This window comes from Pleurodeles waltl, chromosome 7 (assembly GCF_031143425.1).
Source record: "Pleurodeles waltl isolate 20211129_DDA chromosome 7, aPleWal1.hap1.20221129, whole genome shotgun sequence".
NCBI classification, from domain to species: Eukaryota; Metazoa; Chordata; class Amphibia; order Caudata; family Salamandridae; genus Pleurodeles; species Pleurodeles waltl.
In genome coordinates this window covers 713,211,316-713,233,441 of record NC_090446.1, presented here as the reverse complement: position 1 = coordinate 713,233,441, position 22,126 = coordinate 713,211,316, and the positions used below count along the sequence as shown (strand labels likewise).

The following is a 22,126-nucleotide window of genomic DNA, read 5'->3' as shown; positions in this document are numbered from 1 at the left end:
GAGTCTAAATTCAAATGACCCAACAACTGCGGATTCAGTTGTAACTTGCACCTCTTCCTCTACTCTTTCGAAAGAACTCCCAGCGTCTTTAGTTTGTCACAGGGGAACATGCTCTCCATTAAAACTGAATCCCCCTCAAGGCCAAAAAATAAAACAACAGACCATCTATTTTTCTCTCAAAATAGCCAGACATTCTTTCATAATAATGGAATACTTCCCCGTGCCTTTTCTCTGCTCACAACCATAAAGTCACCCAAGTAATGCAGCACCCATCTGCCCCCTGTACACCACTGAACTGCCCACTCAACATATGCATATCTAAGACCTGAAATTTGCCTGGTGGTTTCGGCAAAAGGTTGAAGGAGAAGGCTAGTTTGATGTTACATTTAGCCATTTCAGCATGTGGAGCCTCACTTGCATATCAGTCCTATTCCCTTGCTTACACTGGAGTATGCCTCCATGCAGTCCTCCCTGCTAATGCTATTGTTAACCAATCCCACTTCGAGCTATGGTATATGGTGGACCAACTAGTGCTTTCATTCAATACTTTCTTTTTCCATTACACTTGGTAAGAGAAATTATCAAGTTGGACAGAAGTAGGGACTCCAAAGGCCCTCCGTGTATCCCTCACGATATTCCTTTAATAGTTTGTCCCAAACACGACCTCTCATGATCTTAAAAGAACAGAGTTTTTAGCCCACCCTGTGATCGTGGGCCACAGAAATGTGTCAACAATCCCACTAGTGTCTCCACCTTAACCATAATCTGTGCTCTAACAGGCAGCACATCTTGTACCCCTTTCCTCCTTTTTCTCCACTCTCCTGTACCTTAGCCACAAAGTAGCAATGAAGCACCAGATGCTTTCCATTGTGCTTCAAACCGTCATGGTGTAATTGGCAGAGAGATCTCATGCATTGTCTCTTGTTGAAGGACCATCATGTACCAAGAATGATGCTTGCGGATTTTGCAAAAGTGACAACCCCTTTATGGGTGGCATGGATTCACTTTTGGGCAGAAATCCCAAGTGAAATGAAGTGCAGCTATCCCAACACTCTACAACAAAAGTAACACATGAGCACCCTTGTGCACACTTGTGCATGCTTATGAATCGGCCCCCACTAAACCTCCAAATCCCAATTAGTAAAAGTTCAAACAGGGCACAGTGAATCGTATTTCTCCTAACTGTCTAAGAGGCCTATGCACAACAGCATGTAGGAATACATGAAGAGTACTAGAGAAGTACTCTGACATAGCGTCCATGTGCAGTGTGTCTCCCTAGAATTGGTCCGGTTGGTGCCATCAATTATAGCCGTACATTATTGTCTAACTAACCCTAATCATTTTCCTAGTAAGCGCTGACACACCAAACCTCTGAGGTTTCTGCAGAAACTACTGCCAAGCTGCCCAGCAAGTATTTGTTTTGGCAAGATAGTTACGGAGGTACGCACGTGTATCAGTGATTCAGCTTTAAAAGCAGAGCTCTGGCGCCGCCGGGTACTTATCACTGAAAGATATGTGCACAATAACTGCATCAGTTGTCACTGTTGTGCACGTAGTAAAACAGGCAGCTTAAAAGCTTTGGCTGCTAGGCCTTGCCGCCCCTCCCACCCACCAGGTACTGAGGCTTTTTTGGCCATTTGGGGTAGTTCACTCTTAGACCCCCCACAAGTCTTTGTTCACAGAAGGTATACAGGCTAAATGTAGGCCCTTTATTTCCAACATCCTGCGGAATCTAAAGGTACTCAGGGTTTGTGAATTCACCTAGAGGGGACCGAGAAATCAGCCAAAATACAGCTACATTTTGGGTCTTTTGGGAAAAATGGTAAAAAAGTGCTGCAGAAGAAAGAGTCTGGATTTTCCCTGCAAATGGCATCAATGAAGGGTTTGCGGTGCTCAAATCGCCATGTACTTAGCTTCCAGGAACTGGCAGACTTGAATCAGAAAACCACATTTTCAAGCAGTTTTGGCATTTCACTAGAACTGTTTTTCCTATATTTTGCACTTTCAACCTACTTCCAGTTAGTGGTAGAAAAGGGTGTGAAACCAAAAGTGGATCCTGGAAAGCTATACATTTCAGAAAAGTGGACAAAATTGTGAATTCATCAAGGGGTCATTTGTCCATATCCTTCAAGGATTTCCCAAAGAAAGTAACACTTGAATATTGAAATTGAGTTAAAAAAAGAAAACATTTGTGCATATGTTTACATCTGTAACTTCTTCTAACTATGGCAGATTTGTGAAAGCAATATACTGTTACCTCTCCTAGACCGTCCTGGTTGCAGGGAAAATAAGCACTTGTAGATTCAACAAGAACCCGAAGTACCCAAAGCCAATATTTAAGCTGCACCTTGCAATGTTTTTTCTTTGTCTACCAGTATACCGGAATTCATTTGGTAAAATATAAATAGCTATCACGGAAACCTATGTATTTCCAAAATGAGTACAGGACATGGAGTTTAGGAGTAGTGGTTATTTGTGCATCTCTGAATTTGGGTTTACCCATAACAGCATGTGAATTAAGAGGGCATTTCACTAAATCAATTCTTTCTTACACAGTGTCTTACATTTGGAAGCCGCAAATGCAGAATAAGACGATTGGTAATAACACTTGTTCCACTATTCTGTGTTCCCCTAAGTCTCCTGATAAAAATGGTACCTCACTGGTGTGGGTAGGCTTAGTGCCCATGACAGGAAATGGCCTAGAATGCAATGTTGACACAGCACATTTTTCCACTCTAAACTGACAGTTTTTTTTATATGTGCCTAGCTGTAGATTTTGGGCTGTAGCTCAGCCAGCACTTAGGGAAACCTAGCAAACATGTACATTATTGCAAACTAAACCCTAGGGGTATCCATGATGGACTGACTTGTGTGGCTCTTACCAGGTTCTGTTACCCAGAATTACATGCAAACCTCAAAATTTGCCTAGCAGAACACATTTTCCTCACATTTCTGTGATGAAAGTTCGGGAATCTGATGGGTGACCCAAACTTCCTTTTACCCTGCATTCGCACAAGTCTCCCTGTTAAAATTGTACCTCACTTTTGTGGGTAGGCTTAGTGACCACGAAATGAAACAGCCCAAAACACAATGTGGACCCATCACATTTTTTCATCCAAAACAGACCCTTTTTTTTTGCAATGTGCCTCTATGTGGAATTTGGGGCCTAGCTGAGCCGGCACCTGTGGAAACCCAGCAAATCTGTACATTTTTTAAAACAAGACACTGAGGGGAATACAAGATGGGATGATTTATGTGGCTCTCACTAGGTTCTGTTACCCAGAATCCCTTGCAAACCTCAAAATGTGTCTAAAAAAACATATCTTCCTCACATTTGTGATGGAAAGTTCAACAGGAAACAACCTAAAATGCAATGTGGACACATCACATTTTTCCACCCAAACTGAGCTTTTTTTGCAATGTGTCTAGTTGGGGTTTTGGGGCCCTAGCTCAGTCATCACCTAGGGAAACATGGAAAACCTGTACATTTGTTAAACTAGACAGCCAGGGGAATCCAGCATGGGGTGACTTGTGTGCCTCTCGGGTTCTGTTATCTAGAATCCCTTGCAAACCTCAAAATGTGTCTAAAAAACACATTTTACTCACATTTTTGTCATGGAAAGTTCTGGAATGTGAGGGTATCCACAAATTCCCTACCACCCAGCATTCCCCCAGATCTCCCGATAACAAAGTTACCTCACTTGTGCCCGTGACAGTGGACGGCCCATAGCATATTGTGGAGACATCAAAATTATCCATCAAAACCTGACCTGTTTCGGCGGCCATCTAGGTAAACCTATCAAACCCAGACATTTCTGAAAACTAGAAACGCGAGGGAGTCCAGGGAGGTGTGACTGGCATGGATACCCCAGCTTTTTCTTACCTAGTATCCCCTGCAAACCTCAAATTTAGATAAAAGAAAAATTACATTTCTGTGTGGGATCACTGTACCGGCACAAATTTCCTACCCTCCAACGTTCCCTTCTGTCTCCTGATAAAAATGGTACCTCACTTGCATTTTTGAGCCAAGTGCCTGCAACAAGGAAGAGCCAAAAACGTGCAAAAGTTGAGGGGGAACCAAAGCGAGTCTAAAAGTGTAGTTTGTTTCATATGTTTCTAGACTGACTCTGCTTTGGACACCCACACAGGTGGGGCAGAATTTGTAATCGTACAGATAGGGCAATGCTAGGTGGTAGGAATGTTGTGGATTCCTGCGGATTCTAGAAGTTTCCATCACAGAAATGGAGGGCAAAGGTGTGATTTTAGGCAAAGTTGGAGGTTTGCAGGGCACTGTGGTTAAGAAAATGGTGTGGGGTGCTTGTGAAGCACACCATCCTGGACTCCCCCAGATGTTTAGTTTTCAAAAGTGTCTGGGTCTTGTAGGTTTTTCCAGGTGGCAGCGTACCCAAGTCCAAAAAGTGCAGCTGCTCACCATTCGAAGTGAGATGATATTGGGAGTTAGCCAAGCTCTCTTGGCACATATGTCAAACCAAAACCCAAAATAATCAAATGTCCTCTTGCTTGGCATTGGGATGATATGCTTTGGTGGTAGGGATGACAAAGGGGGTGGGAGGTAGAAAGACTGTTACCTCCTTCTGCTGGGGTGGGGTGCGTAACCATGTCCATGGCAGTGGGCAACCCCCACCCCTCTATTTTTTTAATTCCTTGGCTTCATGTGGGCTAACTGCCCAGGTTGGGGGAAATCACCACATCTGCCCCTATAATAGCAGAAAGACTGTTTCCCCATTTATTTGGGGTGGGGGCATGGCCATGCCCCCACCCCTCATTTACAAAAAAAAAAATCTTCCCTGATGTCTAGTGGGCTTTCTGCCCCCACTGGAGGGCAGATCAGGGAAAATAATACCCATCTGCCCCACCCCCAAGTGCGAGCAGAAAGACTGTGACTTTTTTGGGGGGAGAGGTTGGAGGCAGTGTCATACCCATTCTGGGCAGCCCCCACCCCTACACTAACAAAACAAATAGTCCCTGGTGTCTAGTGGGCTGGCATATCAGGGGCAATAGCCCCGATCTGCCTCCAAAGGAGGTAGAAAGACAGTGCCCATTTGTGTTTGGGAGGGGTGGGGGCACTGGCACGCCCCCACCGCTATATATGAAAAATAAATCCCTGATGTCTAGTGGGCTTTCTACCCCCTGATCCCACAGGGAGGGCAGATCGGGACTACTGGGGGCTGAAAGACTTTAGTCCACGTTTATATATTTGGTGGAGGCATGACCTCGTCCATTGTGGGCAGCCCCCACCACTATTTTATTTCAACAAAAAAACAAAAACATCCACCTTCCCCCCCCCGGTTATTTTTTGGGAGGTGGGGGCATTGGTATGTGCATTTTAGGCAGCCCTAACCCCACATATTAACAAAAAAGGAATCCTGGTGCCTCGTGGGTAGAAGAAATACTGAAGTGAACCAAAAAAAATGGGAGGGAGCTAAAGCCCTTGCCCAAGTGGCACCCTCCCCACCCTGGTGTCTAGTGGGTGGATCCCTGCTTAGGGATTGCCCTCCTGTGGTGATCCTCAAGCAGGGATTCACTAGGGAGGGATACCACTGGAGAGGGGAGAGTCTTCCCTTTCCAATGATACCTCTTCCCTCTGCCTCGGTGCTCAGGGGCTGAAATAGCCCCCTAAGCACCAAGGCAGTGAAAGTTAAATGAGCTCATTTGAGTTTTGTTTTCAGCAAAATGACGTAAGTGCGCTGTGCGCACTGATTGTCATTTCACTGAAAACTCAAACAGCCTGGGGAGCTGGGGAAGGTATTCCCCAGGTCCCGAGGCTATTTTGGCAGAAAGGAAATCCCTCTGGTGCCTGCACCAGAGAGATTTCCTATGTCATGTGCATGGATAGCTGGGAGCCTTCCAACTCACAAGAGCACTGTGACGTTGGACAGCTCCCAGCTGTACAGCGCAAACAAGGGGTTTATATAACTAATTCTTGTCATGGCTCATCGCATACCGTTGGGACTTTTCAGGGTTGAGCCTGTAGCGCATGCATCTCGTTTGCAAAACTGTTGTGTACAGTAAAGGGGTTGGAGCCCCCCTGTTGCTTACCCTTTGTTGCCTTGCATGGCACTCTGCTTTATAGGCTCGTACTCATAATTTGTCACTGCAGACCTAGAATCGATTTCGTTCTTCTGTGTGGAGCAGGGACCAGGGCTGGACTTGGAACCCAAAGCAGGCCTGGTAAGTTTTGTCAGACCAGTGCCCAGAGGGTACATAGCGAGCAAGTATGACCCCTACAATAGAGATTTGGGGGTTCTCCCCTCAAGAAAATGTGAGCCAAAATGGCAAAAAGCTGAGTTCTACAACACAGTTATCATAACATATTTAATTGTGTTAGTTTTTAAAGCATAGTAAATGATGAGCTTGCAGGGCACCAGGATACAGCAATCTTCAATGATTCCCTCACAAAAAACCCTCTCTAACATGTATTTAATTTGTGTTGTAGCATCTTAGGGTAAGCTAAGGGTGTTGGAGCACTTTGCATCAAACATGCATACAGAGACAGTGAATCATACATGTGTAAATCAGTGTATGGAAAATATTACATATGTCAAAGGGAGCTACATACTGTAGGATTCACATGTAATTCATTCTGGTAAACATTAGTTAGGAGTGCTTGGTCTGGGGAAGCATAAACTCAGGTTTCGGAATGTAACAGTGGTTAGGGTTGACTATACTAATAACAATTTATTTCTACTCAAACAAACCTTTTTTTTTGCAAAATCAGGATATTTATAGGCTGGGAAAAAATAACTTTCTAACTTGTACTATGCAGTTTGCACACAGCTCTTCGATGGCAGTTCATAGCTCACTGTGCTAGATTATGATTGTACCCTGTGAACTGCACAGCAGCAAAAGGGTCTCTGAACCAAAAACAGTATCCCACTGAGCATTGCACATTAAAAACTGTTCTGTGATCTGCATAGTCCATGTTCTGTGCAGCAGGCATATTAACCCTCTGTGCTACCTTGGATGTGTAAAAACTGCCGCCAGACAAAACACCACAAAACTCCGATCTCTCTCCACCAGGTACATTAATCACCAGAATTATCTTGGCACTTTTAGTGTTGCCTGAAATTCTTGGATACACAAGGAAGTCTGCAGTGCTCTTAGAATACAGCACTGCTACAAAACTGATCCTCTAGTAACAAAACCGCCACCCGCCCTTCCATCCTCCCGGGGAAATACCCCATGCCTGGTACGGCCAGTCCAGCCTTGGCAAGGACCATGCACTTATTGATTCAAATCAATTAGTGCCCGCCAGCTGCTCCCGATGCGATTGAGGTACTATTTTGTTCTTTATAACTTCTAGTGCCCTTCAAACAGGTGTGTGACTGTCAAAAATGTGCCCAGCAGGAGAAACAAAATTGCAAAATTCTATTTTGTATAGCTAACTTTCTTTTTTTTGCCAGGTCGCCTTTTCTCACCTTACACTCGTTTTCTTTTTTTATTTGCTCGTGGGCGCTGTTTCCAAAATATGGCGATTATCTTGTTTTAAATATTACAAAGCAACATTGTTTTTTTATTATCTGTAATTTCTGAAATGGTGCTATAAAACATAATTGTGCAGTACACCCAAATTCACCCCATTCTAGTCCACCCCATTAAAATCCACCCCATTCCAACCCACCTCACCTGACACCAATCCACCCCACCCCGAATCAATCCACTCCAACTCACCCCACTCCAATCCTTACCACCCCACCCCAGTCGAATGTGCCCCACTCCAGCTCATCCCACTCCAATCCAAAACAGTCTACAGCAGTCCAAAATAATCTGCCCCACTCCAATCCAAAACAATCTGCCCCACTGCAATCCAAAACAATCTGCCCCACTCCCATCTGCCCCACTCTAATTCCCCCCCTATCCAAAATAATCTGCCCCATTCAAATCCAAAATCTGCCCACTCCAATTCCCCCCATCCTATACAATCTGACCCACTGCAATCCAGTCCAAAACAATCTGCCCCACTACAATCCAAAACAACAATCTGCCCCACTACAATTAAAAACACAATCGGCTCCATTCTAATCTGTCCTCTTTAATTTAAAACAATCTGCCCCACACCAACCCGCCCCACTGCAATTTGCCCCATCCAATTAGCTCCACTCCAATCCGCCCCACTACAATCTGCCCCACAACAATCTGGTCCACTCCAATCTTCCCCACTCCAAACCAAAACACTATGCCCCAATCCAATCCAATTGACCTCACCCCAATCCAATCCACCCCACTCCATCCCAATTCACCCCACACCAATCCACCCCTCTCCCGTCCAGTCCACTCTACCCCCAACCTATCCATCTCACACCAACCCAATCCAATCCACACCACTCAAGTCCAATCCACCGCTTCAATCCTCCCTAACAAAATCTGCGCCACTCCAATCGAAAGAAACAGCCCCACTCTACTGTGCCCTACTCCAAAACAATAAATCAAACTCCAAAGTGCCCCACTTCAAACTGCCCCAGACAAATCCATTTCAATCTGCCCCACTTTAATCCAAAACAATCTGCCCCACTCCAATTTGCCTCACTCCGATTCACCCCACTTCAATCCAATCTACCCCACTCCATCCCAATTCACCACACTCAAATCCACCCCACTACAATCGAGTCCACCCCTCACACATCCACCCCAATCCAATCCAAACCACCCCAATCTAGCTCCAGTCCAATCTACCCCACTCTAATTCAATACACCTCACCTCAATCCAATCCACTCAGGTCATTTTTAGGTATGGCCTGCATCACACAACATACAACACAGCACATACATAACATACAATATGCACAATCACATAAATGCATAAACAGAAATAAATTATTGCCATTGACTATTTTAGCTCAACTGAATTTAGGGATTGGCTAAGAAAATTTTCCATCTGCTTTGGCCAGCGCTCAGCATTTTGGGGTTGTGAGCACATCCAAAATAGTGCATCACCTCACAGAGTGATCCCATCCCTCTCCACATGTTTATTGTTTTATGCAGCTCCAGTGCCCATTCCTGTTACTGTCTTATTTGCCTTTTTATGGAGGGGCCAGCAACTACAGAATGCTATCAGACTGCTCTTGTGCTGTTTATGTTTTTATTGTTATTTTGTCTTCAGTAAATGTCAATCATGTTCAAACAGTAAGGAAAAGGCGACAATGGCCTCCAATGCATCATGATGCATGCGGCCCCATGCATCTTCATGCAAACATGCCTATGTGTTGTGATACAAGAAAGCATACCCAGATCATCCATTTTGGATTGGGTAGTCTTACCATTACAAGATGGCCACAATGTGTGCTCATGCAGGCGCATGCATTGCTATGCATTAGTATGCAACATGACGCATGCAAGCTTATGAGTCGAGCAGATTAGCGTCCAACAAACATGCATTGGTTAGCATTCCTGTTTTAAAAAGTGCAACATATTTGCTTTGCCAATGCATGTTCATGTTTTCGTAACCATCAACTCAGGAATCAGCTTTTAGAAACATGGGCACACTGAAACAACTAAAAGCCGAAGCTGCCCATTGACCAGTAAACAAAAAGTAACAAAAGATAGTTTAAACAAAACGTTGATAAAGTCATTACATTTGTGGATTGGAACTAGATTTATTTTGCCTCGTAACAATATTTTATGTGGAATTCAGTGTCAAACCAGCATGTTCCTTCCATTGTAGGGAGGACACAGGGAGTTTTGTTGGATCTGCTGTGGATTGGTGCCTAATATTAGTATAACACATATGTGTTAGAAATTGTACATTTTTCTCTCGATATTCATAACCACAAATAAATGCCCCGTGACAACAGAGTACTCTTCCAATGATTTTCACCATTCCATCCGGTAAAATAACATTTTCATTTTAATCTTCCCCTGCCTTATTTCTACCTTTCTCTTTCAATTTGTACGGTGACATATACTCTGGTGAGGTAGTAATATTGGAAGAAGCAGGAGATAGGAAAAGAGCAGAAAGTTAAAGAGAACAGTGGAGAGGGAAATGAGGTAGTGATAGAGATAAGATTGCCATGTATGTGAGGCAGGGTATAGGAAAGGTAGAAACATGAGGTACCCCGAAAGACAAGAAGAGGTAGAAAGAGGAAGCGATAGATAGGTGCGGTTTAATAGTGAGGTATGGTGGGATATAGATATGGAGAATTACATTTAGAGGGGGTAGGGTATGTGAAAGAGTGATGCAGAGAGAGATAAGGGAGAAAGAGAGGTGAGTTACAGAGAGTTAGAAACAGTAAGCATTTGACGGGTTGAGAGGGGAGACAGTTAGAGAAGTATGCAATGAAGAGTGGGAGTAATGCAGTAGAGGGAGTGCAAAATGTGATGTAGCATAAAAATACAGGTATGGCAAAGAAAGTAGTGAGGCAGAGAGAAAGGGAGAGGGAGAGGGGTGAAGGGCAGAAAGATCGATGAGGTGTAGAGAGAAAGAGCAAAGTTAAGCTGTTGCAGAGGTAGAGAATGTCTAGATAAAAAACAGCTGTGAGGTAGAGAGAAGGGAAGAGACAGAGAAGCGAGGTACAGAGAACTATAAAGAGAAGGGTAAGCTAGAGACAGCTGAATAGAAAAAAAGAGGCACAGAGAGATGAGAGAAAGGAAGATTGTAATGATAGAGAAAAGAGGCAGAAAGGGGGTAGCAAGAGAAGAGTAAGGTAGTGAGAGAATGGAGGGAGAAAGAAAAATAGAAAGATATATGAGGAGGGTGGTGAGGTGAGGTAGCAAAGAAATGCTGAGGCAAATTGGGAGAATAGGTGTTGAGACAGAGAGGTTGAGTAGACAGAGATTAGGATGTAAGAATAGAGTGCGGAGGCGAGAAATGAGGTGGAGACAGCGGTAAGGTAGAGATTGATGAGATAGATAACGGGCTGAGAGGGTGGTAGAGAGAGCTGAGGAATAGAGAAAGGGTGAGAGAGATCTCCAGCGGTGAGGTAGATGAGGGGTTGTTGACGGAGGAGAGATACATGGTGGTGAGATGGAAACAGCAGTGAAGTGCAGAGAGAGAAGTGAGAAAAAGAGAGAGTGCTGAAGTTCCACAAGTGGGTGAAGATGTGGAAGTGGGCGGAGAGTGGGGGAGAGGAAGGTGCAGTAGAGAGATCAGAGGCCAGGCAGACGTAAGTGATATATAGTTGAAACAGAAAGAGAAGTGGTAGGTACATAGAGATGTACAGATAAAGTGGGAGGTGAAGATAGATGGGTGAGGGGGAACAGCTGAGGTGAAAAAGAAAAAGATATGAGACAGCACTATTTTTTTTTTTATTTGATTGCCACTACCTGCCTGAAAGCACATAGGTTAAGGGGAAGCAGCGCCAGGGATGCACTCTAAGCTTCTGCAGTCCCATAAAAAATAATCTGTTTATCTGTACACTATTCTTTCAGCAGGAGTTTTTGGCTGTCCCATTCACTTTATGAGGGTGATGCTTTTGGAGGAGCGGCATCGGGCAATTGACCAAAATGAAAAAGATGGGAAGGGCTATGTAAGTCTATGGCAGGACCAGAGGCTTCGGATTATGTTTTCTCTTTCTTTTACTGACAACACAGCAGCCAATTAAACTGTTAAACTACATATCCCATGAAGACTATGCCATCCAATCATGGCTCTTCCCCGACAATACATATAGCTCCAATAATAAAGTCTATCATCTTTCTTTGCTACTGCAGCAGCCAGATATGTGTTTCCGAATTCTTTGCATGATTTGCTTGTTATGCTTCATTTAATTGTTTAATTCAATTGTTTCAAGTGTGCGTTCTTTCCTCAAAAGCTTTGCGCTGCCACGCTATTTCAATTTTACAGGAATCTATGATCCCTAGTATTTGCTTTTATGGACGGGAGTGAGGTCGACTGAGGTTTTTCATTGTACTTCTATCAAGAGGACGCTGTCCTCTTTCTATTGCGCTTGACGTACATGCACATTGAGCCGATTCGGAAACGTTTCAATTCTCGATCGGCTCAATGCGTGTATTTCGTCTAGGCAAGCACATCGATCTCTGTAATCACCCGACAAGGCTGCAGTAACACACTTTAGGCCCTGGCTCAGGGGGAATTTAAATCTTTAGAAGAACATTTCATTTGCTTAGCAGGTGGCTCCCTCCACAAGTATTTTACTGGCAAGGCAACTAGCTATATTGCTGCTTTTCTATAATAATATACACCTGCTTCAGGGTTCTTAGCCCCCTTAAACTTCTCCATACCTCCCAGCAACTGTATTATGGTGTACTACGCCAATGAGGAGGAGCAGTATCAGGAGCTGCAAGAAGTGTCTATAGAGCACCAGATGGAGGAAAGATTGGTGGAGGCACTTGGACACCATGTGCAGGACTGCGTGAATTGGGCCCTGATAAAGACCTTAAATCCATTAATTCAACCTGTGACCAACTTTGGCAGGAGAGAGCTATTGGGCAAAGGTAGTCAACAAGCTTGCTTGTAATCTTATGATTCTATGTAGGTCTCCGGCCTGCAGTGCTCTGGGGGATCTTCCTCTGCTGAAATACTGGTGCAGATGGCAGCTTCAGTGCTGCATGATCACGAATATTGTGGGTTTTTCCCATATGAATCAGCAAGTCCTCTCAACTTCAAGCAGAAATACAAAAGCACTCATCTTCTGAGTCCAAGTCGGATTCTCCGCATACAGATTCCTCCCCACACAAAAAGAAGTGCAAGTCTCATCATGTTCCCTATGACATACCGGCCCCAAGTGGTCAGACTCTTTTCTTCTCTCCTGTAGATATAATCCATCCCGATCCAAGGAGTGGGTTCCCAGTGCTGAAGTGGCTCATTATGTACAGGATAGGCTGTGCAAAAGTTTTGAAAAGGAAAGTACACAATAATCTCCAGTCTGAATGTCTGCGGCCTTCTTTGGACGGCAAAGTAGCCAATACCTGATAGTTGGACCCCAGGATGGTGACGTTCCTGAAAAAATTCACCAAAGACCCCAAGAAGGGACTTGACCGCACTTGGCGTGGTTGTCACGATTGTCAGGACCATTGACAAAAATCTTGGATTTGGCTTTCCAATCCAATGAAATGAATATATGAATATCCCCCTGGATCCTGAGGTCGTGCTGGAATGGGGGCAGTGCTCTATTTGTTTTCTGGGCAACGAGGACTGCGCTATGTCAACTGCACACAGGCGCTCTTTTCTAATATGCTTGGACCCCAAACTGGCAGAGCTGGCAACTAATGAGGCTGGATCGCTAGCTAATGGCATGCTTTTTGGCGACAAGCTTGTCAAGGATTGGGGCAAATATGTAGCAACCTTCACGGCGTTGGACAAGGCTCAAACCTCTATATAAATAGGTGTTCAACAATGCTATTTTTGCCCCGACCGGGTGCTTCAAGAGCCGAGCACCAGGCCATGGATTCCAGGCTTTAAGAATTGCCACTCAAAGCGGCAGAGGGGGTTCATACGGCTCTTCAACCTTCTACCCCAATTGTTACAGAGGGTGTGGCTGTTCCTCCAGAGTTTATTGTGGAGGTGGTTCCACTCAAGACGCCAATCCCACAGGTAAGGATTATTCCCTTTTCTCAGGTAATTTGAGGGGCAGAATTCAACAGTACCCCTTGGAATCTTGGCATAGCAGAATATCACTCAAGACCCATGGGTGTCACAGACTGTCCAAGGCTTTCATCTAGAGTTCTATGCTTCTCCGATTCAAAGGCTTCCCCCTCCACATTTTTCCCTCGAAGATAGCTCATTTATCGAAGAAGAGATTTTTGCACTCCTTCAGAAGGGAGCTTCGGTAGAGACTTCGCCTCATTCTCACAGGTTTGTGAGTACGATTTTCTTAGTGCAAAAGAAAGGGGGCAGTTCTCGTTTTGTGTTGAACCTCAGGCAATTCAATTCTTGGATTAGTTACTGACATTTCAAAATGGATGGCATACACCTGCTCAGAGATTTTTTAAGAAATGGCAATTGGCTGGTGCGTTTGGATTTCAAAGATGCTATACTCTCAGGGCCAGTTTTTTCACCCCACAGACATTTTCTTCAATTCCAGGGGGTCTCATTGGTTCAAGTTCACCACTCTGCCCTTCGGTCTGTCCTCGGTTCCTTGGTGTTTCACCATGCTACTTCGTCCCGTGGTTCAGTACCTGAGGGAGCGGGAAGTAAGACTCATTTTATACCTCAACCATATCCTGATTATGGCTCAAGAAAGGGACACGACCCTTTGTCATCTCAATTGGGTGGTCCAACTACTACAGGATCTCGGGTTTATCATCAATGTCAAGAAATCCAGCACGGTGACATCGCAAAACATAGAGTCCTTAGGTTCTCAGATAGACTCGGTCAAAGCCCTGTTACTTCTGTCTCTGAGCAAAAGGGCATTGATCAAGAGAGAGTTGAGGAGAGCCCTTGTCTCTCCGACTGTATCATTGAAGACATTGGCACATTTAGTCAGCCTACTTGCATCTTCCATTCAGGCAATATTTCTGGGGCCTCTGCATTACAGGGAACTTCAGAGACAGAAGATTTTACGTCTTCATAAAGGAAACAGTATTCGGAGTCAGTTCTGATTTCGGAAGAAGCCAAGATCAAGATATCTTGGTGGCTCTCCCACATGGATGCATGGAATGGCAGAGCGATTTTTACCTCAGTCCCAGATGTAGTAATAGAATCAGATGCCAGCCGTTGGGGCTGGGGAGCACGTTGCAGCTCAGTGGAGACAGGGGGTCGTTGGCGCACAGTAGAGTTGAATTACCACATCAAGGGGCAGATTTATGTAAAGTGGCGCTGCAAGGAATGCAGCGCCACTTTCCCTGCGCCCCTTAGCACCCCCTACCACCACCATGCGTGCGCCGTATTTAAAATATGGTGCACCCTGGTGCAGGGTAGGGGTCAATAGCATCATTTCTCATGACGATATGATGTACTTTTAACGCTTGCTCTTGAGCAGGCGTTAAAAGTGCGTAAACAATGGTGGAAGGAAATCTCATAGATTTTCTTACGCCATTTTTCTGGCTCTCCTATCAGGAAAACACCCCCTTTGCATACATTATGCCTGGTGCAGGTATTATGTAGCGTAAAGGGTTACCTGCGCAGGGATTTCGACGCGGGGATTTCGGCCTCGTTGGACCACATTAACATAAAAAATAATTACGTTAATGTGGCACAAGGTGGCGCTAGAGCATTATAAATATGCCCCCAATTGTCTAGAACTCTTGACAGGGGCGTCTGCAATCAGATCACTTTCCCCACGCAAAGCCCACTGTTGCATTCTCCTCCGAATGCACAATGTGTCCTCCATCAGATATATAAATCACCTGGGCAGGACCAGATCTCGCCTTTTAGCGGAGATCGCGAAGGATTTTTGGCATTATTGTCTGCAACACCAAATCTCTGTGATAGCGGAATACATTCCAGGTCATTCCAATACAACAGCGGACTGGAACTCTTGCTTTCTGCAGGATGGCAGCAATTGGAAGGTCAAGCCGCAGATTTTCCAAGCACTTAACTTAAACTGAGGTGGGGATGCTGTCACATAGATTTGTTTGCTTCCAGGTTGAACAATCAGCTTCCAACTTTCTTCAGTTGGAGACCGGACCCTCAGGCGTCAGGGACGGATGCATTTTTCAACCTTGGCTAGGGTAACTTCTGTATGCGTTTCCCCCCTAAGCTATGATTCCACGAGTCCTGGCCCAAGTACAGTGCCAGCAGGCAGAAATAATCTTCGTGACTTCTTTTTGGAGAGCACAGCCTTGGTTCCCTTCAGCGATGGCTCTCTTGTGCAAACACTCAGTGATGTTGCCAGAGTGCGAGGATCTTCTCTTGGATCTGTTGGGGAAGCCGCACCCTCTGATTCTACAAGGTCAATTGTTCCTGATAGCTTGGAGACTTTCAGGAGACGATGGCAAGTGCCTGGAGTTTCGGAATCAGCAATGTTTTCTTTATCCCAATCTTGGGCCCCCTCCACACATAAAAGATATGAGCAAGCCTGGAGCAAGTGGTTATGTTGGTGTGGTGAAAGGAATCTGGATCCCGTGGGATGAGAAATACATGTCATAGCCAATTTCCTGTCTGACTTAGCTTCACAAGGTTTGGCTTACAGGATGATTAATAATTGTAGTTCGGCTTTTTCGGCTGGTCATCCTCATATTCAGGGAAGGTCTGTAGGTGAACATCCTTTAATCTGTAAGCTTCTTAAGGGCATTTGTATGGTTAAACACCCTCAGCTGAAGTATTCATCTTTATGGGACGTTTATGTTGTTCTACGATTCATTAAAGGTTGGCCTCATAATGAGGATCTTTCACATAATCATTTACCAGAGAAACTTACGATGTTGCTGGGCTTATTGTCTTGTAGACGAGTTTCGGATGCCAGGGCCTTGCATTTAGCAGGTACAGTACTTACTCCTGCTGGAGTATCCTTTTTCATTTCGAGGCGTAGAAAAATTTCATCAAAATGTATTTTTATATGTCTTGTGTTGTGCAATGTATTACAGTTTATGAAGACTGTATTCGTGAATTCAGACAAGATGTTTCTGGTCAATTACTCAATTATTAATTTTTTTACAGAAACCTTTTTGACCAGTTACTGCAGCAACCTTGGCTCGTTGGGTCAAATGGTTATTGGCCAAAGCAGGTATAGATGTAAAAATCTTCGGAGCTCATTCTGTCAGGGGAGCTATGGCTTCTAAAGCTTCTTCAACACAGGTGAGATTGGAAGATATTATGGCTGTATCAGATGGTCAAACAAAGAGTTTTATCACAAACCAATAGTAGATGTAGTGTCCAAAGTTGTAAATAGACTTTAAACTAGCATAATCCGAAGCCTCCGGTCCTGCCATAGAATTAAAGATTTTCTAGCTAACGTGTCAAGTATTTTAGTTTCTATTAAGGACACAGAGGCGAGGATTAGCCCACCCTTCATGTTTTATGCTATGCATGCACTATATGATGTAACTCTGGTTTATCAAAATTTTTGATAGTTGAATAAATGTACCCGGCCATATGTAAGCGTGGATATTAGTTTTGGATTGTCTTCCTCTTCAGGGGCGAATTCTTCTGCTTCTTGAAGACACCGGTTGAGATGTTTAACTAAGTTGAATGATTCCTGGTCTTTGGAGGAGATCGTCTGAGGAAGTGGTCTTCAAGCGAATGGCAGTTCTCCCAAGTTCAGATGGCGGTTCAGTTGTCTGCAAGTTCTAAATTTACTTTCTGTTCTTACTGTCTATGGCAAAGAAAGAGGACGGACTTTATTGTTGGAGATATATATATTGTCAGGGAAGAGCCATGATTGGATGGCATAGTGTTCATGGGATATGTAGTTAAAGTTTTTTACTGTTTTCATTGGCTGCTGTGTTGTCAGTAAAAGAAAGAGAACACATAATCCTCACCTCCATGTCCTTAATAGAATCTAAAGTTCTTGGCGAGTTTGCTGGATTTTTTTTTATTAACTTGTTAAGGTAGGCAATGTGGGAAAGCATCACCCTCGGCGAAGAACTGACTACGAATATAAATCCGCATGGCTTCCCTGCAGTGACGATTTCTGCTACATGATGTCCCGTGGGATGGACAGTTCTGCTAGCAGGGAATGGTGGGAAAAAGCCATAAAAGGTCAACCTTCTTTTTGGTTAACTTGACCTGCTTTATACTTTGCTAAGCTTGCAAAGTTTAAATAGAAATTATGAGACAGTGCAAGGCGGTCTGCTTTGCATATACATGCATCGCTAGTCTTGTAGATGCTTTTTATGATTAGGCAGATTTTTATTTTTCTAATATCTTTAGTCTGCTCTCCCTACCTTGAAGTTGCCAATTCTGGCTGATGCGCCATGAAGCGATGCTGTGCTTTGATTTATGGTGCTACACTTAATAAATATAAGTAGAAAACAATAGAAATATGGATTGAGATTCAAACCGTTTCGCTACATTCAGATGTACTTGCTGCGATTTATACAGAAAGAGAGCATTTCTGTGTGTAGTTTCTTCACCAACAGAGATCTTCTCTGCTCACTGACACCTATACTAGATTTTTCACAGCGTAGAACCGTCAGACGGAGTGCCACACACAAACACACATATCAGCTACGAGAATAATAGTGCAGGGCACACCAATCAGATTCCAGCAATCCTTGTCTATTTTTCTGGAATCAGACTCTAGCATAAACACTAACCTTTTCCTTCCCAGAGCGACATTGCTAAGCTCCCTTGCTAATCTCCCAAACTATGGCCCAGCCAAGGTTTTGCAAAAGATAACAACTACAGTAGTCTTCACACACTAGAGTAATGCTTGTGTAGTTGACGGAAAGAAAAGACTGCCATACTCAAGAAATACTTCTCTAGTTTTTTGAGGACAAGTAATGTTTTAGTAGATCTTCAGTTCCTTGTCACTATAGGTGTTACACTGTGAACTGTTTCATGTTCTTCCTTCTTGTTTCCACCTGAATCTGGCATCACTGGAAGAAGCCAAACATAATTCTCTGGATGACTTAACACTTGGGTGGTCACAAATTTTCCAAGCCCCGAAACTGAGACATTCATCTTTTGACAATTAAATGTTCTTTAGGGCACATCAAAACGTACCACTGCCAAACCCATCTGATGTGTTTTGGCATTGTTTAGGAGACTTTATCTCCCAGGCATATTGGCCATGACATGTATAGTTTTGCAGTCCAAAAGTGTGTTGAATTTACAACCATACAATGTTTTGAAAGAGAGTGTCCATAAGTACACTCGGACACTAAGGCCCTCATTCTGAGCTTGGCGGTCGGCGGAGAGGCGGCGGTCGGACCGCGAACAGACCGGCGGTCAGAAAAATGGCATTCTGACCGCGGCGGTCACCGCCGCGATCGCCCGCCACTTCCCCACTCCGACCGCCACGGCGGTCATGACCGCCGGGCTGGAGTTTGCGCACTCCGGCCCGGCGGTCGTCCCAAGACCGCCAACGGTATCATGACCCTGCCTACCGCCGCGGTTTCTTGCGGTCGGGAACCGCCATGCGAACCATGGCGGTAAGCACTATCGGGGCCAGGGAATTCCTTCCCTGGCACTGATAGGGGTCTCCCCCACCCCCCACTACCCACCCGAGTCCTCCCCCCACACCCTCCACCCCCCTGCCACCCCCCAGAGGTGGTACGAACCCCCACCCCGACATGCACATACATGCACCCCGACATGCACACACCCCCAACATGCACATATACACACCCCCTACACACACATACACAACGGGGACACATACCCGCACACATACATGCAGACATGCGCACCTGCCGAACAGCACACATTACCCATAGACACAGCAGCACCCCCCGCCCGCATACACGCACTCACACACCCCCTCTACACACTCACACGCACACCCCCACACACGCCCACATCACACAACACCCCCCCTCCTCCTCCCCTCACGGACGGTCAACTTACCTTGTGCGTTGGTCCTCCGGGAGGCGACGGGAGCCATGGGGAGGTGACCGCCAACAGAACACCGCCAACAGAAGACCGCCACACAGATATGTGGGTCGTAATTCTGTGGGCGGTGTTCTGCTGGCGTGGCGGTGGAGGTTGACCAGTCTCCACTTTTCCGCCGACCGCCAGTGTGGCTGCTTGCGGTTTCCCGGCGGAACGCTCCCAGCGGTCGGAATGCGCACAGCGGCATACCGCCGCGGTCGGCGGTCTTCACCGCGGCGGTAACTCGGCGGTCTCGCGAAAAGACCGCCAAGGTCAGAATGAGGGCCTAAGTGGCTCTAAAACCAGTTGTTTCTTCACACTCTTGTACTCTTTTTGCATATTAATATCCCTTGAAAACATAGTCAAGTTTATCTCAGTGTTAAATAACCATGGAGCTCCCTTGCAATCTCCCACATTGTGCATATGTCACATGAAGAGCTACATAAACTGTTTGTTGATGTCTATGATGTGTGCTTAGTAACTCATCTCAAAGTGCTTGCAGCTCGATTTTTGATTTGACCTCTGTTGCTTGAGCTGTGCGCCCTTGCTGACTGTGGCAAAATGATTCTCTTTTTCACTCTTATGATATTCACAACACATGGCTTGCGACTAAGCCACTAAGCTTCATGTGCAAAAGCTACACCACAACCATATTTTTCTTTCTATGACGTTTATCCATTAGAGGTTATAGGGTAAATTTACTAACTTTTTGCTCTGGGTTTGCATGACACAGTGACGCAAACCCGATGCACAGTGTTGTATCAGGGTTTATGTTTCAATACAAAACCTGATCTGCTTTAGAAAGTCGCCCTAAATAAACATTAAATAATGCTGTGTGCAATTTTGCATTAAGGGGGGTGTTACATGGGTGTGATCTGGAAATGTCCACATTACCACCTATGGATTTTGATGCAAAGGCGTATCTACTAAAAACATAACAGGACTTGGTGCTAAAAATATACGCCATCCCGAAGCAGGTCTAAAATTTGAGAAATTGTTTCTTTTCCAAAAACTTTTCCAACTTTGCACTTATGCTAGACTGTACAGCACACCTCCAAAGTCGGAAGCATATTAAACTATGTAAATGAACTGTATTTTGTACTGGAAGGGCACTCCCTAATATGATTGACCTTTTTGGCTCTTCTGAAAAGCTTTGTAAAACATGGAAGCTTTTATTGCACGCTAAATGGAAGCTGGCCCTTTGCCTTAAGCTTAGTGCCAAGTTTGTTACTGCTTTCTAGCAGTGTTCTTATGTATAAACGAGTTTAATTCAAGACATCTCAATAAATGACAGCCTTACTAAAAGCTTTTGGCAGTGCTTCTTCGCGGACTCACTACCTTTCCAAGTTCTCTGCAGTACTGCATGTAAATCAGCACAATAGCCCAAATAGCATAGCGTGCTAAGTGGGGATCAAGCACTGACACTAAAGGGTTCACACTACTCTGCTACATGTAGGAACCAAACACATACTCTATATGTGCTTAGCGCCTCTTTGGAAGAAGAGTACACACAATTACAATACAGCCATTATTTATCACACCTTACCTTACCACCCGTATGTCCATTTATTTTTGCATGTCTTTAATTGTGACTTTTTTGCGAGTCGCAACTAGAGTCTCGAAAAAAGAAATGTACAAATATGTGTCTGACACATTTAGCATTTCCCAATGGGGTCACAAAGACCGACCTCATCAATATTCATGAGGTAGGTCACAATTTGTGACCCCATTGGGAATGGCCGCACTCACAGGGATATGCACTATGCACTATGGGCCTGATTCTAACTTTGGAGGACGGTGTTAAACCGTCCCAAAAGTGGCGGATATACCACCTACCGTATTACGAGTTCCATAGGATATAATGGACTCGTAATACGGTAGGTGGTATATCCGCCACTTTTGGGACGGTTTAACACCGTCCTCCAAAGTTAGAATCAGGCCCTATGGCCCTCATTCTGACCTTGGCGGGCGGCGGAGGCCGCCCGCCAAAGTCCCGCCGTCAGCTTACCGTTCCGCGGTCGAAAGACCGCGGCGGTAATTCTGACTTTCCCGCTGGGCTGGCGGGCGGTCGGCTTCAGCCCGCCCGCCAGCCCAGCGGGAAAGAGGCTTCCACGATGAAGCCGGCTCGGAATCGAGCCGGCGGAGTGGAAGCTGTGCGACGGGTGCAGTTGCACCCGTCGCTTATTTCACTGTCTGCGCAGCAGACAGTGAAATACATTTAGGGGCCCTCTTACGGGGGCCCCTGCAATGCCCATGCCAGTGGCATGGGCACTGCAGGGGCCCCCAGGGGCCCCGCGACCCCCCCTACCGCCATCCGGATCCCGGCGGTCGGACCGCCGGGATCTGGATGGCGGTAGGGGGGGTCGGAATCCCCTCGGCGGCTCAGCAAGCTGCGCCGCCGTGGAGGATTCAATGGGGCGGCGGTACACTGGCGGGAGCCCGCCAGTGGTGCCGGTCCGACCGCGGCTTTACCGCCGCGGTCGGAATCCCCATTGGAGCACCGCCGGCCTGCCGGCGGTGCTCCCACGGTCCTCCGCCCTGGCGGTCTTTGACCGCCAGGGTCAGAATGACCGCCTATGTCTGCTTTTAAATAAAAGGATTTTTTTTTAATGCACCCGTTTTCCTTAAGGGAAAACGGGGTGCATTTCAAACAACAAAATTAAAAGTTTTCTTTTCATTTTTTCAGGGTAGGCAGTGGTCGGTGGCACCACTACTTGCTCTGAAAAAATATTTACA

At 45.4% G+C, this 22,126-nt stretch overlaps 2 long non-coding RNA genes across 3 annotated transcripts in view; one reads left to right on the top strand and one right to left on the bottom strand.

Moving 5' to 3' along the window:
* The window catches only part of LOC138247310 (uncharacterized), a 30,957-nt gene extending 13,422 nt beyond the window's left edge, over nt 1-17,535 (top strand). For both annotated transcript variants that reach the window (XR_011194429.1, XR_011194430.1), the window contains 2 exons: nt 16,517-16,654; nt 16,994-17,535. This is a non-coding gene — a long non-coding RNA (uncharacterized lncRNA). The remainder of the gene's footprint in view (nt 1-16,516; nt 16,655-16,993) is intronic.
* Nucleotides 1-22,126, bottom strand: part of LOC138304582 (uncharacterized) — a 379,580-nt gene that overhangs the window by 18,780 nt on the left and 338,674 nt on the right. The gene's annotated exons all lie outside the window — the stretch shown is intronic.